This window comes from Podarcis pityusensis, assembly GCF_964106645.2.
Source record: "Podarcis pityusensis genome assembly, chromosome: 4".
NCBI classification, from domain to species: domain Eukaryota; kingdom Metazoa; phylum Chordata; class Lepidosauria; order Squamata; family Lacertidae; genus Podarcis; species Podarcis pityusensis.
Window position 1 is genome coordinate 4,017,243 of NC_138027.1, and position 18,082 is coordinate 4,035,324.

Here is an 18,082-nt window from a genome sequence, read left to right on the forward strand (position 1 = left end):
GCTGGGACTGTTTTGGGAAGCTGTTTCTATGCTTCGACACGTCTGTGTGATGGTCCTGGAGAGAGGCTGAGAGCTGGAAAGAGGAAGGCAGTTGCAGTCTGTTCCTCAGGCAGCTGGGCACCCAGGAGTGGGGGTGCAGGCCGTTCCAAGAGCTCTGGGAAAGCCAAAGTCTCCAAGAGTTGTTTGTGCTCTGAGGCGAAGTCCAACAGCGAAGGGCATTGTTCTGCAGAGGCGTTGGAATGCAAGGTCAGCCACCTGCTAAGGCGAAGCGTGAGAACACCAGCAGAGGCCTTGCAGCAACCATGGCAACCAGGAAGGACACTGGCAGAGGCCCCGGTGGGGGTGCGAGCGTTGCCATGGCAACCTTGGAAGACAGCCAGAGAGCCACTTTATCTCTTGTCGTCGATACGGGAGCAACCCACAGCCTGGTGCCATCTGGTGGGCTCCTGAGAAATTGCAAGACAGTTAAATCTGGACGTTTTGTCTCGATGGCAGATGGTTCTAAGAGACAATTAACTGAAACTGGTCTTTTATACTGTCCCTTTATAGATCATGAGGTGCAAGCTTATGTGGTCCCCGAGCTTGCTCATTCTCTTTTAAGTGTATCAGCTCTTATTGCTGATGGGTTTGATGTGGTGTTTACTAACAATACGTGTTATTTTTACAGGAATGGGAAGAAGCTCCACAGTGTTGAGGGGAAGGACAGGCTCTTTCTGGTGCAGATGCCTGTCACTGATGCTACTGTTGCAGAGTCCCCTGAAGAAGCACAAGTGCAGGGTGCAAATGTAGCACCACACCATGATTGTTTACATTTGTGGCATCAGAGATTCGGACATGCAGGGTGGTCATATGTTAAAAAAGCCGCAGAGAACACAATTGGGTGTGGGTTCAAGGCATGTGATAAATACTTAGATTGTCAAGCTTGTAAAAAATCGAAGGTCACGATATGCACATATCCCAGGTCAGAAAGGAGGACCAGCAAACCCTTTGAGCTGATTCATGCAGATTTATGTGGTCCGATTCAGGTAGCTTCTTTAAGTGGATCGAAGCATGTTTTGGTTCTGATTGATGATTTTTCGAGACACACCTGGCTGTTTACACTTAAACACAAGTGGGAGGCGGCTGCACTGATCAGGGATTGGATCACAACGGTGGAGCTGCGTTTCTCCGCCAGGGTGGTTTCCTTTCAATCTGATCGGGGGGCGGAGTTCACAGGTTCTGCGCTGCAATCTTTCTTCAGGCAGAAAGGTATCAGTCATCGGTTGACTGCCCCCTACAGTCCGCAACAGAATGGAATTGCGGAGAGAAAACACCGCACCCTACAGGAAGCAGCGAACGCTATGCTGGCAGACTCGGGTCTGCCACAGCGCTTTTGGGCTGAGAGTTATAAGACGGCATGCTTTGTTCAGAACAGGGTGTTCAATTCAAGTGTGGGAGACACGCCCTACTTTCTGCTGCATGGGAAGAAACTGAAAGTGGATTTCTTGCGTGTGTTTGGCTGTGAGGCTTGGGTCCTCATTCCAAAGGCCACTCGCAGAAAGGGTGAACCAAGATCTAGGAAAATGATCTTTGTTGGCTATGAGCCGGTGTCAGGGGTTCAGGGACAGAGGCACAGGGTAGGCAGGAGATGGAGAGCGATGGGGATGAATCCCAGGACAGCGAGGAAGAGGATGACAATGACTCAAGAGATTCCATGAGTCTTTCCAGCGAATCAGAGGATTCCCAGAAGGGGGCGCCGGTAGTCAAGGCCAGGGGAGCCCCAGGGGGGACGTGTGAGGAGCAGGGGGCCAGCGGGGATTCCCAAAGTGGCAGCTGGGCGTCAGGACCAGCCTCCCCGCCAGAGTGCAGCGAAGGGGGTGGAGGTTTTAGTGTATCAGGGGAAGCGGCTCCGGCAGCAGAGAAAGGAGGGAGGTCGGAGCAAGCCACCCTCCCGGAAGGGGAGGGGAGTAGTGAAGGGAGTAGTGTAGCTGTCAAAAGGAAGGTTAGAGGTTGGGCGCGCGCGCCAAGTTCAAATGTAGAGGCACGCGGAAGTACAGGGAGCCCGGAGGAGGGGCCAGGTCCCAAAGCCCGCAGGAGGGGGCAAGAGCAGTCTGATTCCGCGTCAGAGGAATCCAGGAGGGGCGAAACCCCAGCGGGCAGAAAGACCCTGCGGAAAAGGAAAGAGAGAAAGAGGTGGAGCAGCGCAAGCCTCTTAAACTGGTGCAAGGGAGGGATGGATTCAGAGGGGACTTCAGCGGTCTAAGCCTAGCAGACGTAGGGCTGCGCGCCTCGGATGTGAAGCAAACAATGAACTGCAATAAACACTTTTGTATATAAGAAGAGACAGGCGTTGGTCTTTTGTGAGCTGAGACTTGAGGCAGCCCTGACAGCCGGGCTCAAAGGCGTGGCGTTTCGCATACCCTACTGGCAACCAGTCTAAGCTGCTTATTAGCGGCAGTGCTGAGTTTTGCGAGCAGAGTGGGTGGAAATGTCTTGACGGGAACCCGGATGTTCTGTTAGACTCAGATGAGGAAGAGGAGGAGGACAAAGCTGAACCTGTTGCTGAGGTGGACAGTCCACAGCCACAGAGTCCAGAGCCGGGATCTCCAAGGCAGAGGCTCTGAACCTCTTCAAAGGGGAGTCCCAAGACCCCTCCACAGGTCTCTGTCAAGTCTGAGCCAAGGAGTGAACCATCCTCGCCAGCAAACCCAGCTGTGAGGCCAAAAAGGCGCAGCAGGTCAGAGGGGGAGGTTTCTGACACAGGGGATGGTGTGGCTGGCCCAAGTGAATCAGGCGCAGTTCCAGAGTTCACGCTGAGGAGGTCAGCAAGGTCAACCAAGGGAAAGCCACCAGAAAGGTATGAAGCCACTAGCGTCTGGGTAGGTGTGGCTAGATGTGAACCTGAATCCTTTGAGGATGTTCAGAAGTTGCCTCAGGAAGAAGCTAGCAAATGGCGTGAGGCGATGCAGAAGGAGATGAACTCAATGGAGTCTCTTGGTGTGTTCTCACACAGTTGCCGGCTGGCAAGCAGGCTGTGAGTTGCACATGGGTTTACCGCCTTAAACCCACAGAAGCTGGAGAACCCCAGTGTAAAGCTAGGTTAGTAGCTCAAGGATTCACACAGAAGAAAGGTGTCCACTTCACGGAGGTCTATTCGCTGAGAGCAGAGACTTTGAGGACGCTTTTAGCAGTTGCTGCACAGAGAGGTTGGAAGGTGAACCATTTTGATGTGGATGTTGCCTACCTGAACTCAGACCTCCAGGAGGAGTTGTACATGCTTCCTCCTCCAGGGTTTGGGGTCAGTGTGCCAAGCACCGTGTGGCGGTTGCACAAATCCATCTATGGATTTGTTTACTTCTCTGTGCCATGATCAAGATATGGATTACGCCAATCTGCCAGAAATTGGAACATGTGTCTGAATGAAGCCTTAGAAGAGCTAGGTTTCAGGAGAAGTGTTGCGGACAGCTGTCTTTACCTTAGAGGTTCAGGTGAGACACAGCAAGCTGCTCAGATTTTTGTTGATGATATCTTGATCATGGCACAGACAAGTAAACAAGTGGAAAAGTTTGCTAGGGAGCTTGGAAAACGGTTCAAGATCAAGCAGCTTGGAGATGTCAAGTCGTATCTAGGCGTAGAGATAATGAGTGCAAGAGATGGAAGCTTTTTGCTCAGCCAGAAAGGTAAGATTGAGCATTTGCTTGAGAAGTTCAGAATGTCTGAGTGTGCAGGTGTCAAAACTCCCATGGAGGCTGGTTACGTGAAAGAATGTCAGCAAGTAGAACGCGTTGTGTTCGAAAATACTGAACTCTTTCAGTCAGCTCTGGGTAGTCTACTGTATCTGTCACAGTGGAGCAGACCAGACATAGCGTTTGCTGTCAATCTGCTCAGTAGAGAGTTTTCAAGTCCTAGTGTGCAGGCCTGGAATGGTATTAAACGGGTGCTGCGTTACCTGCAAGATACCAAAGATTTTTGCCTCAAGATGTCAGCTGAGGGTGGTGTCAAGCTGACCGCCTGGGTGGATTCTGATTGGGCTAACCTTGAGGACCGCAAATCAGTTTCAGGCCTAGTGGTGAAGTTTGGGAACTCAGTAGTTGGGTGGAGGTCCCGGAAGCAAAGTCTCATAGCGCTTTCATCTACTGAGGCTGAGTTCAGTGCGCTATCTGAGGTTTGCAGAGAGCTGGAGTTCTATGCGTGTTTGGTCGAGGAACTCTGTGGAGAGCATTGTCTTCCCGTCGTGGTGCATGAAGACAATCAACCGTGCCTCAAATTGGCCGAGATGGCGCAATTCAAGGCCAGGACCAAACATTTGGACGTACGTTTTCAGAATGTGCGTCAGAGCGTTCGTGAGGGGCTAGTTGCTCTAAAATACTGTCCCTCAACCAAGAACCTCGCTGATGGTTTCACAAAACCATTAACCTTCCAGAAGCATGAGGAGTTCTGTGAAGGTCTGTGTTTGGGGTGAGCATTGTTGCTTATTTCCCCAGATGCAGGGCAAGAGGGGGTGTGGAGTTTGGAGTTTACAGGGTTAAAACTCCTTGGTGTCCTGTATCTGGGGAGGGGCCTGACGCAGGGCCGTACGTCACAGGCTTTGTCTGTGTTGTCTGTGAGAGTTGGTTTCACTTTAGACTGAAAGAAGCAGCAGAGAGACTGTGTGTGCTTTTAGCACGGGAAAGATGCCGGAAAGCTCCGATGGAATGTGACTGATTTATGGCTTGTAAATAAACATTTTAGAGATAGCAACGAACTGTCTTTGGACTTGATTTATCCCTGTATCTCACACGGACGGTAGGACTGCTGCAACTCTGCTTTCCTGCCCAGGTCAGCCCCCCAAGCAGAACTACGCAGGGAAGCGCTGACTGGACGGCAGGATTTAATGGCCAAAGTCTCTGCCCCACAGATTGAGGTGGATTTTCAGCACACAGGGCTGGGTGTATGCAATGGTTTCAGAGCTATCAGGCAGAGAAACAGGTAACCACTGTACGCTTTTGGAAGAGGTTTGAGGTCCACCCACACCCCAAACTGCAGAGGCAGACTCAAGGGGCCACGTGGGGTCCCAGCAATTACTGGATATGACAGAAATGTCTGCGCCCGTGTCAATCAAGCCTTCCAGAACTCTGCCATTGATTTTATACTTACAAAGAAGTTTCTGTTCACCAATCCTCTGGATTACAGCTAACAGCTGTGGAGAGGGGGGGGAGAAAGCTGGAGCAAATTACTATCCATAATAGAAGCAGTAGGATGAGAAGGGAGCACTACCAAATACGCCCAAGACTCACCCTTTTTTAACTGCATGGGCATATGGCTCCAAAGTTGAACCATGATTGTGCCCACATAGTCAGGATCTAGGACTCCTGGAATAATCAGGATTCCTTCTTTGGCCGCAGAGAATTTGGGTAAAATTAAGCCTGCGACCTTAGGTGGTAGTGGGCCCGCCAATTGGGTGGGCATGAGCACAATTTCACCAGGTAAAACAGCGTCTTTGGTTTCTTGATTGATTAAAGCAATGGTGAAATCAGAGGGTGTATCCTTAGGAAAATTTTCAATAGTGGAAACTAACGGCGGAGGGCTCTCTATTTGTCCTGGCCCGAGAGCTGGGCCCCCATAGAGTTTCCCGAACTCCTGCACTGATTTGCCCAATGATAGCCTTTTCCACATTTTGGGCATTTCTTGGAAGGCTTAGCCTTATTGGCATCACCATTTCTGTTTGCTCCCCCGCCAGGGGCTCTGCATTGTTTAGCAAAATGATCTGGGCGTTTGCAGTTGAAGCAATTACCCGTTGGCTTATTGCCAGCCTGGATAGCACCGGCAAGCAAAGACATCGCTTGGCTCTGGCTGCCAACATCCGCACAGGTTTGAATCATATCGGCCAGGTCATATTTGGGGCGATGTATGATTGACTGCAAAATGCAATCGGTGTTTGCATTTTCAAAGGCCAATTTTTTCATCAATTCATTTTGAGCTGTAGGGTCATCAATCTGCCTGGTGATTGATTCTTTCAATCTATCTATAAATTGATGGTAAGGCTCCGAATGTTGTTGCTTAATATTAACGAAGGAGCTCAGTGGTTGCCCTGAGACAGGGACTTTCCGAAAGGCGCGTTGTACACAGGTTGCGGTGCGACTGAAATGTAAAGGTGTCAATTGCGCCTGGGCTGGTATATTATCATACAAACCAGCGCCAAAGAGTTGGCTGGCTGAATGCTGTGGATCAGCCAGGGCTGATGCTCTATGCTTAAATTCACTTTCAAAAACCACATACTGAGCAGGAGATAAAAGCATGCACATCAAATCCTTCCAATCTTGAGGTAGCGTTGTGTACCATTTGCGATCCCCTCCAGCATCCCTAGCACATAAGAAGATTTGAGGCCAGAATCAGTAATGGCTTTCCTTAATGCTCTCAGGACAGAATAAGGAAGCGCCTCATACATGATCTGCTGTTGTGCAGTGCCGGGGTTCGCATAGGAGATAGGGAAAGCAGATGGCATTTCGCCAGCCCATCCAGCCTCTTCCTCTAAGGAGAGGAGCCCTTGCTGCCTAGCTTGAGAAAGCGCGGTGCGCACAGCTCCTGTGGGAGAGCGCGCAGGGGCTGAGGCAGGCGAAGGAGGGATGGGGGGTGGATGTGGGCTGAAGCGTAGGGAGGGGTTGGCAAGGCTGCGATGGAGGCAGAAGCTTAGGGTAAGGTGGGGGATTGTCTGCTGCGGCTAAAAGAGCAGGGGCCGACGGAGATGCCTGTGGTCCTAATTTAGCGACGGCATCTGCACATTTCTACCAAGTGAGCAGACAATGAATCGGAGCCCTCGGTTCTGAGAAGAGGGTTTTTCCGATCTTTTGCCAAGCTTCTGATCCCAGAGAGCCCGATTCTCGGTACCAGGGGCACTGGCAAGCAATCTCACATAACAATTGTTCAATTTTTTTCAAAGAAACATGAGCACCCACCACCCGCTGTCTAACGAGATGAAGCAGCTCCTTGGCATGCTCCTGTTGGAACTTTGTCAGTCCCCCCCCCATACTCACGAAGTAGCGCGCTGAGACTTTTCCAGTCGAGTGAAGTAGAGAGGCTGCGTAAAGGGATCTGGCACGTCGAGGGTCACCAGATGTTGGGTTGAAATAAACGACAGACGAATGACAAGTGTCATATGGGAGGCATCTCCCGAACATGTGTCGGGGAGTCCCTTTTATTGAATATTACAGCATTGCCACATATGTGCTTGTTGCTGATTGGTTAATACAAATACAATGCAAGGGTTGTATATAGGCATTAATCATCAATAGATTAAAGGTTGGGAAAGGGAACACAGAATTGGACAGGCGTGAAGACCTCGTAATTAAACAATTACTAATGATTGATATAGCAAGACTTAAACTATAACTAGTGATTGATATAGCAAAACTTAACAGAGTATAACCATCGCGTTCCGTAGATGTGGCCAACCATACAGTAAGAACAGGTCAGGGTACAATGTTCCATGAACTCAATGTGAACTGAACATTCTAGGAAGGAATGTTTTCAGCTTAGAGTGGTTTGCCAGACTCATGTGCAGAAGCAAAACTTCCCATCAGAGGAGGCCAACCCCCAGGTTTTCTTTGTGTTTTTTTCAAATGCAACCTTTTATTCTTCCACAACTTGCCATACAATTTCGCTATCAATTTGCCCTTTTAAGAAATTTTTAAAAACCGCACAAAGGTCATGAGAAAAACAAAATACAAGAAAATACAAATGTGGACAGGTCCCATATTTGTGGGCCAAACGCAACAGTTGCTTTAAAGGAGGCTTTCCCAAACTTGGGTCCCCAGCAGCTCCCAGGACTATAGTTTCCATCATCCCTCCCCATTGGTCCTGCTAGCTAGGGATGACGGGAGTTGTAGTCCAAAAACAGCTTTCTGCACCAGCTAGAGTACCCACAGAATTGTGGCTTCTACTGGCAACACACATAGGAGAACAAATGAAAGACAAACTTGGAAAGGGCCATACCAAATGGACATCCGGTGTGAAGAGATCACTTTCCCCACTGCTGAACAATGCCACAGGTAGAGGAGATGGAATGCTAGAAGTGTTCTGCGGGGCAAGGGGAGCTGCTGGGAAATTGAACTATATTAGTTTTTTAAAAAGTTGCTGCCATTATAGGCATTGCCATTCAAATGGTGTGCATGCATCATGTGATTGATAGTGCAAGGCAGGCCTTACCTGCCCCCTCCACCAATATTTTATTCAAGTCAGCATCACTGGGTCGCGTGGTATGCAAATTAAATAAAGACATGAATCTCCTTCCTTTGCACATGTTCCAGCTTGTCAATATCCTCATTTATTCTTTTAAAAATTTATTTGCCCTTCATCTGAAGATTTTACATTATAAACATACAGGATGAAAGCATGGCTTTCTCAAAAACAAGACAAGCCAGAGAAATCTCTCCTTTTCTTTTCTTTTTTTGGATGGAGTTACAAACTTTGTTGATCAGTGGACTGCTGTGGAAATTGTGTATTTTGATTTCAGTAAGGCTTTTGACAAAGTCCTCTGTGGTATTTATGTGAGGAAGCTGGTAAAGTGAGACTGAATGAGGTAACTGTTAGGTGGATTTGACGGACCAAACCCAAAGAGGACTCCTTCATGGGTCCTCCTCATCCTGGGGAAAAGTGACCAGAGGGGTGCTGCAGGGTTCTGTCCTGGGCCCGTTGTTGTTCAACGTCTTGATAAGTGACTTGGATGAAGGAACTGAAGGGATGCTCATCACATTTGCAGATGAGACCAAACAGATCATAATGGCATCCTCTCTCTTCTTCAGCAACAGACAGGGAGACAAAGAACAGTGCAAAAGCACAGCAGAGCGGAAGAGATAAGACTGACTTCTGTTCTTACACTTCCCAATCCTAGGAAAGTAAACAGGGACATGTGACATACTAGCCACATATTCAACAACGAGAGGAGTGAATTGCTAACACACCACACATGATTGCAGGTGAGCTAAGTAAAAAAAACCTGCTCCTTTTTCCTTATGGGGTACCCAAGGGCCCATATAGAGTCTTTTTGTAGGTTCTCTATTGGTAGGAGAAAATAACAGAGACCAACCAAAGAATATTGAGAAGCAAAGCAGCTAGTAAGCCTGTTCTTTATTAACTGTTGCAACAGGGTTCTTCCCCACACGCAGGAGAGAGGAGGAGGACCCCGAGCCATGCATGAAAGCCCTTATAAAGACATTTTAATTGCCCGCCGTGGAGTCCAAGACCACCCCCAGATACATCATACATACATCACAGAAAAGGCAGTCTACAACAGAAATCTGAGTGCATTGTTTTTACCTTGAGAAATATTTGAGGTGACTGAAAGAGTGAAAGAGTCAAAACGGCTTTAGGACTTTTCCTGTGGGTTTTGGACATGTGGTTTATATATTTATATGTGTGTTTGTTTGGTACAGTGGTGCCTCGCAAGACGAAATTAATTCGTTCCGTGAGTTTTTTCGTCTAGCGAATTTTTCGTCTTGCGAAGCACGAAATCCCATAGGAATGCATTGAAATTCAATTAATGCGTTCCTATGGTCAAAAAAAGTCCAAACAAAGCCAAATTTGGTACAAGAGTTTATTAAGTGCTCTTTAAAGTCACACATACTGTAAAGAGCATTTCAAAAATTGAAGGAACAATAAATTAAGTTTCTAAACATGACAGAAAAACATTTAAAAATCAACAAAGTGTACAGTACATTTTCTAAGACTCTGGGGGACAACTCGAAGAAGGTTCCTCTTCCACTCTTTGCTTCTTGCTGAAGAACCCCCTCCTCAACTGTTCCCCCAGCCACCCACCACACAGAAATTCAAATCCAGAATTTTTTTAAAAAAACAGCAGAGTGGCCCAATGGTCACAGAAAATCATAAAAATGCAGAAAAAAACCACACAAGCTTCCAGATTCTTGCAAACCCCTCCTCAACTGTTCCCCCAGCCACCCACCACACAGAAATTCAAATCCAGAATTTTTTTTAAAAAAACAGCAGTGTGGCCCAATGGTCACAGAAAATCATAAAAATGCAGAAAAAAACACACAAGCTTCCAGATTCTTGCAAACCCCTCCCCAACACCAAGTCCTTGAATTCCAAACACCCCAACCCAAAATCCAAAACCCCCCCAAAAAGTTTTAAAAGTTTAAAAGAAGTTTTGGAAAAGCATCAAAAATCACCAAAGTCTTTAAAAACCTCAAAAAAGGCTACCACACCGCGTTCTATGAGTTGCTCCGCGAAGTCAAGTCGCAACTGTATTAACGGTGTTAAGAAAAAGGAAACAAACTTGCAAGACGTTTTCGTTTTTCGTCTTGCGAAGCAAGCCCATAGGGAAAATCGTCTTGCGAAGCAGCTCAAAAAACGGAAAACCCTTTCGTCTAGTGAGTTTTTCGTCTTGCAAGTCATTCGTCTTGCGGGGCACCACTGTGTATATATATATATATATCACCTAAAAATTCTTATAACAATTCCCCCCTTTGAGGATATAATTTTGTAGCCTTATTGGAGTTCACTGATTGGGTCTGCGTTGCTCTGGGACAGGAGGAAGGAAGTCAAATGATGCCGAGGTTGGTTCAAAGAAAGAGTTTATTCTGCTCTCCGGATAGCAGAAGGCACTTGCGTGGTGAGTCCACAGCAAGTCCAAAGAAATAAGAAGTTTCATGCAGTATTTATATCCTCCAGACACCCTCTCCCCCTTCCCCAGCCACGTCAGCTTGTACACGCAGGTTGACATCACAGATGTTCCTGCTCTCTTAAGGGCACTCTTAAGGGATTTCCTTCCTGCACTCCTGACCATAAAAGGGTATTCCTGTTCCTACTCCTATCTTGGAGCCAGAGGTCACCATCTCCGGGAACACGCTTCTGGCGTTTTTCCTGGACATCGGTCTGCGCGTATTTTGTGGTCAGCACATAAGATAAAGTACTGACGTGTTTTCTCTGTTCCCCTAGAGAGTCATCCCTAGCCGTGACTGATAAAGGAGAGAGCTTGTTTATGCAGCCGTGTCCTTGTTATGCTTTTTGCTCAACAGCTCAAGTTTTACGCATTTTAGAGTGCTCACTTTTGAAAGACCAAAAAAAGGGGGGGGTGAGTCAGTTTTAAACTTACTGCACTGAAACCCATTCCTTCAATTTTTTTCTACAAAATTGTTGCCCCACAAATAATAACCTGGTATGTTGCAAATGGATGCCTTCGTGTAAATCTTAAGAGACTTGCATGTCAGGCCTCTTAAGATTATTTGCAGGTGTAGTAGTGCACATAGCTGGACATAGGATATCACATAAAAAATAACACATGTTGCATTTTGTTACTAAATTACTTGTGGCATTCTAGCACTTTGGGAGAAACATTCTCCATAGTGGTCTATGCTTTACACTTAGCGGGAAGGTCAAATAATGAGTGAAAAATGCAGTTTGTTTTGTTTCTGCCTTTTGTGTGTGTTCCCAGGTGTCAAAGCTAGCTCTCCTGTGATCTCACACCTTCATCATATCACAGCAGCAACAATCCCTGGTGAATCCCCATAGGGCTTTCATATTAACCATGTCACCTTGTAGGTTTGGACATTTCTTGAGAGAGATGTCTTTGCCTTGGCCTTTCTATGGGATTTTTTATTATTATTATAGGCTCTGGTCTTCCACCCTAGGGAAGTTGCTCAGTTGTTCCTAAGGGACCAAAAAGCTAATTGCAGCCTGGATACACTTGCCCAATTCAAACGGAGTCCAATTAGAATTTATATAGCCCCATGGCTCGCCGACGCAGAGTTCCGGCCCCACCTGGCGGTGGTGGTCGGCCTGGGCCTTGTACGCATCCTTGGCCTGGCGCAGTTGCTCCATCAATAGTTGGTGCTGAGACTGGAGCTCCTGGAGCCAATCTGTCACCGTGGGGACCACAGATGCTGGCAGCACATCCAGGAACAAACGTGGATGGTAACCGTAAGTGGCCTGGAACAGGGTCTGCTGAGTGGAGGCGTTCACCGCGTTGTTGTAAGCGAACTCCTCCAATGCCAAGTGGTCGACCCAGTCTGGAGGTACTCCAGGTTCCGGTGGTCGGTTCTCACTTCCACCAGTTGTCTTGCCCCCTCAGGATGATGGCCCCTTGCGGTGATGATAGGCCCTTGCGGTTCCGGGGTGCTGCCCATTCCCGGACTGCTGCCACTTTCCCGGGATCCATCTGCACCCCATCAGGGGGAGAGTTGGTGACCGAGGAAGTCCACCGACCGCTGGTGGAACTTTCACTTGCTGAGTTTAGCATACAGGCGTTGCTCCCGCAAGCGCTGCGACATGGACCGGACATGACCCTCGTGGCGAGCTGGGTCATGGGAGTAAATCAGAATGTCATCTAGGTACACCACCACATACTTGTCTAGCAAGTCCTGGAACACGTGGTTGATGTACCGTTGGAACAGGGCAGGCGCTTTGCACAACCTGAAAGGCATTACCAGGTATTCAAACTGCCCATACCGTGTCCCAAATGCTGTCTTCCAGTCATCCCCGGCTCGGATCCGAATCAAATTGTAGGCCCCCCGAAGGTCCAGCTTGGTGAATATCTGCACCCCTTGCCCTCGTTCCAGCAACTCCGCAATAAGGGGCAAGGGATACCGGTCTGGGATGGTAATCTTATTCAGGGCCCGGTAATCATGGCAGGGACGAAGCTCCACACACTTCATAACGAAGAGTACTGGAGCGGCGGTGAGCGAGGTAGAGGGCCGAATGAACCCGCCCTCCAGGTTCTTGCGAAGGAAGTCCTGCAAGGCTTAGTGCTCTGGCTCCGTAAGAGAGTATAGGCGGCTCACAGGCAGGGGCACCCCGGGCTGGAGGTCTATGCCACAGTTGAAGGACCAAGTGTTCATTGAGCACTTCTTGGTACTCCTGATAATCAGCGGGGAGCATTGACGCAGCTTCCCCCGTGGGGGCGGCCACTAGCATCTTGGACCGAGCATGGGGGCACGGGTTTGGGAAGCGCACAGTCTGATTGACCCAGTCGATGTGAACATTGTGAGACTCCAGCCAGTCCATCCCGAGCACCAGTGGAAACCGGGGCATCGTGGCAATGTCCAAGGTGTGCACCTCCCGGTGCTGCTGGTGACACAGGACCAAGGGCTGAGTCTCCTGAGTAACAGCCCTCGAGCGCAGGAGCCGTCCGTCAGTTGCCTCCACCTGTACCAGTTCTGGCTTGTCCTGGAGTGGCACCTGATGACAGGCGGCAAAGGCAGAGTCCATATAGGAGCGGGTTGCCCCTGAATCTACCAGAGCGTGGGTGAGAATCCAGGGCCCGCCAGGGGGGTATAGACGCACCAGAACTATGAGGTGTTGCAATTCCACTGGTGAGGGCCCATCATGAAGTGTTTGGGACCCCAGGTAGCCTGGGCCATCAGCTATTGGGGTTGGCCATTTCCCTGTGGCTGGCGTTTTCTCAGGACAGGATTGGGCATAGTGTCTACTCCCGCCAGAGTAGAGACACAGGTTCCCCTCCAGACACCGAGTCTTCTCTGAGGGGGAGAGGCGAGGCCGCACTGCCCCGAGCTGCATTGGCTCCTCCTGCGACTTGGCTGTGGCTGTGGAACTGCTGGGAAGGACCGGAGCCGGAAGCCGGGAGTGCTGGCGGCCCTGAGCCTGGCGACGGTCCTCCAACCGATTGTCTATCTGCAGGCTCCGTTGAATGAGGGTGTCCAGCGTGGTGGGGCGATCCATCATGGCCAGCTGGTCCAGTATCTCATCCGAAAGCCCCTCGAGATACTGGTCCTGAAGGGTGGAGTCATTCCAGGACAAGTCCTGTGCCAACAGCCAAAATTCTGTGGCGTAGGCGGCCACTGTGGACTTGTCCTGTTTCAACTGCCAAATCGCCTGATTGGCTTGACTCCCCTTGACTACCCTTCTGAGGGTTGCCGAACGCGGTTTCCAGATGGTTGCAAAACCCTGTATAGTCTGTCAACAAGGGAGAGTCTTGCCGGAGCAGCGGCAATGCCCACTTGGCTGCCTGGTCCTTCAGCAAGCTGATCAGGAAATGCACCTTGGTGCGGTCATCGGGGAAATTCCGGGCTCGCCCCTGAATATACAGCTTGGTCTGGGCAAGAAACATGGGAAAGCTGGCTGGGGACCCATTGAATTTACCCGAGAGGCTAGGTCTAAGTCCAGTCCGTGGTCAAAGGTGCAACGTGGAGGCAGTCCGTAGTAGGTGAAGCTGGGTGCAGGGCAGGGAGTTGGGTGAAGTCAGGAACAGACTTGCAAGCAGGGAGCCAGGGCAGGTCAGGAGCTCAGGCAGGAACTAGCAACCAACAATGTTGCTTCCGCAACTTGGAACTGGGGCTGGCCGGCTTTTTTCTGCCCTGAGACATAGGGTGGCCCTGATCCTCTGGTGACTCGCCTCTCTAACCCTGAGCCTCTGCAGCTCAGGAGAGGCTGGAGGGTTACCGGACCCAGAGGCAACCTCAGCTTTCTCTGACAGGGCTGAGAATGGAGCTTCTGCAGGCAATTGGTCCTCCATCACCTCAGGAGCCAGAGCAGACTCAGCTGGTGCCTGCACCTGAGGATCCAACACAGGTGAGGACCCTTCAGGCTCATGCCCCAGCCCTGGCTCAGCTGGTTCTGGAGGCGGGGAATCCTGTGCAGGCTGGGATCCCTCAGGTTCAGCATCCAAGTCTGAATCCCAGGCCATCACACCTTGTCAACAATGTGGAACTGTAGTAGTCCCCAATTTGGACTTTGCAGACATTTGGTCTTTATGAATGAACTGATTTATTGGGACTTCTGTCTATATTATTGCACTTTATGTGTTGTTTATGTGCAAGATAAACATTTGATATTGTGATAAGAATATATAGAAGAGTATTGTTTATGTGAATGCACAGCCGGTTATGTCTTGTGTGTTTGTCCATTCCAGGAACAGCATTCCTGACTCAGATGTTCACAGGAAGTCCCTAAGACGATTCCCCTTTCAAATAGGATACATGAACCTAGGCCAGTAGAGTCCTCCTCTCCGGCAGACAGACAACCCCTTCTTCTTCTTTTTTATTAATGATTTTTATTGAAATTTACAATCACCAACCAACCCCCACCACCCACCACCAAAACATCACATCTTATTACATGTATCCTACTTTGTGTTTCATAGATCCATTAGCTTCCGTCCTTCCCTTCCATCAGTTTTCCTATTCCATTCTATAGTTTAAGATTCTTTAATTATAAATTATACCATGACATGAGATTTATTTCAATCCTGCCAACGTTTTCATATTTGTACAATTCTCACTTATATAAACCATAAATTTACTCCATTCTTTTTGGTACTTTGTCTCCTCCTGATTGCGAATTCTGTGTGTCAATTCAGCCATCTCAGCATACTCAACCAACTTTATCTGCCATTCTCTTATCGTCGGCATCTCCTGTTGCTTTCCACTTTAGAGCTATCAGAACTCTGGCTGCAGTTGTTGCATATAAATATAATCTTTGATCTATCTTTTTAATCCCTTCTCCCACCAAACCTAGCAAAAATTCTTCCGGCTTTTTGGGAAAACTGTACTTAAACATCTTTTTTAACTCGTTGTAAACCGCATCCCAAAACTCTTTTATTTTATTGCAAGACCACCACATATGATAGAAGTCGCTGTCTTTTTCCTTGCACTTCCAGCAGGTTTTACTACTTGTTCTATACATTTTTGCCAATTTGGTGGGAGTGAGATACCAACGATAAACCATCTTCATAACATTTTCCTTTAAGGCAGAACAAGCAGTTAATTTTATGCTCTCATTCCAGAGTTTGGCCCATACATCATATTCTATGTTATGTCCTAAATCAATGGCCCATTTTATCATAGCCTCTTTTATAAATTCATCTTTTGTGTTCCATTCTAGTAAGAGATTGTACATTTTTGATAATAGCTTGGATTTACTCTCTAAAATATCTATTTGAAATTTCGATTTTTTATTCTCAAATCCTATTTTTTTTATCCTCTTTAAAGACATCATTGACTTGGTGGTATTGCAACCATCCTGTCAATTTTTCAGCAGTACACTCATAGGGCTTTAATTTCCAACCTTTTTCGGCCTTCATCAAAATTTCCTCATATGTGGTCCCTCTCCCTAGTATGTTCAGTTTTTTAACTGTTAATATATCAATTGGTGACAGCCACCACGGTGTTTTCCTTTCCAACAAATTCTTGTTTCTTTCCCAGACTTCAAATAAGGCACCTCTTATCACATGATTTGTAAACCCCTTATGCACTTTTGCCTTACCACACCAAAGATAAGAGTGCCATCCAAATCTATTGTTGAACCCCTCCAAATCTAACAAGTCTAGGTTCTCCTGAGTTATCCAGTCCTTTGTCCAACATAAACATGCCGCTTCATAATAGAGTTTCAGAACAGGTACTGCGAACCCCCCCTCTTTCCTTCTTATCTGTCAATATTTTAAATTTAATTCTTGGTCTTTTCCCTTGCCATGTAAAACGCGCGAGAGTTTTTTGCCACTCTTTGAATTGTCTTAAACCTCTTATTATCGGAATTGTCTGGAACAAAAACAACATTTTCGTTAGTAGATTCATTTTGATCGCAGACATTCTTCCCGTCATTGATTGCTTTAATATGTCCCATATTTCTAATTCTCTTTTAATCTCCCTCCAGACTGGTTGATAATTGTCATTAAAAAGATTTATATTCTTTGCCGTCATCCAAATTCCCAGATACGTCCCCTTCTCCAAAGCCCCTCCCTCCCCCACTTCCCCATGGGGGTCCCCCACACCACCCACTACTCACCAGGATGGCTTTGGCCGTCTCCTGCTTGGAGCACTTCAGGGTTCAGAGCCCCCTGAGCTGAGCTGCCTGGCAGTTCTGGATCACCTCCGGCAGGTACAGCTGATCTTCCTGCAGCAGCTGAAAGGCAAAAGTCAGGCTGTCAGTTCCTCACAAAGGGAGGGCTTCTCCACATCCGAGAGTGCAGAGTGGGGGGCAAGGAGGGCAGGTCTGAGTCCCTGCTCTGGTTCTCTCCAATACTCACCCCTGGGGGAGGGATGTGCAACCTCAGCACATCTGCAAAGAGAAGGACATGGGGACAGGTGAGTCCGTCCCTGAGCACCTGGCAAGGCTATTTCAAGAGTTTTCTCCTGGATTCCAAGTCCTACTGCAGGGGAGGAGGGACATCCCAAGCCTTGGGGGCCAGTCCTGGCCTCCTTCAACCAGAATGTGGCTCCCCAGGCCAGGGGTAGGCAAGCTAAGGCCTGGGGGCCGGATGCGGCCCAATCGGCTTCTCAATCCGGACCGCGGACAATTCGGGAATCAGTGTGTTTTTACATGAATAGAATGTGTCCTTTTATCTAAAATGCCTCCCTGGGTTATTTGTGGGGCATAGGAATTTGTTCATCCCCCCCCCCCATACAGTCTGGCCCCCTACATGGTCTGAGGGACAGTGGACCACCTCATGGCTGAAAAAGGTTGCTGACCAATGCCCCAGGCTAACAAGAGGGTCAATCTCCGGTTCCACTCCACCCTTTTAAAATTTAAATATCAAAACAGATCCCATCTTTCAGAGCATGTAAACCACATGAGTGGAAAGACCCCTGTGCCACTTACAGAAATAGGACTATACTTCCTTCTACCATCTTTAAAGTAAACGTCTATGTAACCAAACCAAATCGACCCAAGTCTGCCTTCCTCCACCAACCTGAACTTCCCTCTTCAAGCCAAAAGACAACACTTCCCTGTCCCCGGGTGAAACCCCCTGGCCTTCCATTGGAAGAGCCGCCACCACTCTAGTGGCATTTACCTCCGCGCAATGTAGGGACTGACTGAGCGGGCGGGGAGATGCTTTCAGCCTCGGACACTTGGTGGGCTCTGAAATGGTCGTGCAGGCCAGATTCACGACCCTGAAGGGCTGGATTCAGCCCACGGGACATAGTTTGAGGACCCCTGGTCTACACTGACTGGCAGCAGCTCCCCAGAGTTTCAGGCAGGGATTTCGTCCAGCCCTTGCTGGAGATGTCAGGGGTTGACCCTGGGACATTCTGCATGCCAAGCAGATGCTCCAGGGCTCCCCATATTTCCCTAGTCTTTCAACGTTATGCTATTAGCAACCGTGGAGATTCCACCTCCCTCTTTCGAAAGGAGAAAACTCACCTGATCAATTGAATAA

At 48.4% G+C, this 18,082-nt stretch overlaps 1 protein-coding gene across 1 annotated transcript in view; it reads left to right on the forward strand.

Moving 5' to 3' along the window:
* Nucleotides 1–18,082, forward strand: part of LOC308475144 (uncharacterized protein) — a 174,169-nt gene that overhangs the window by 24,451 nt on the left and 131,636 nt on the right. The window lies entirely within an intron of this gene.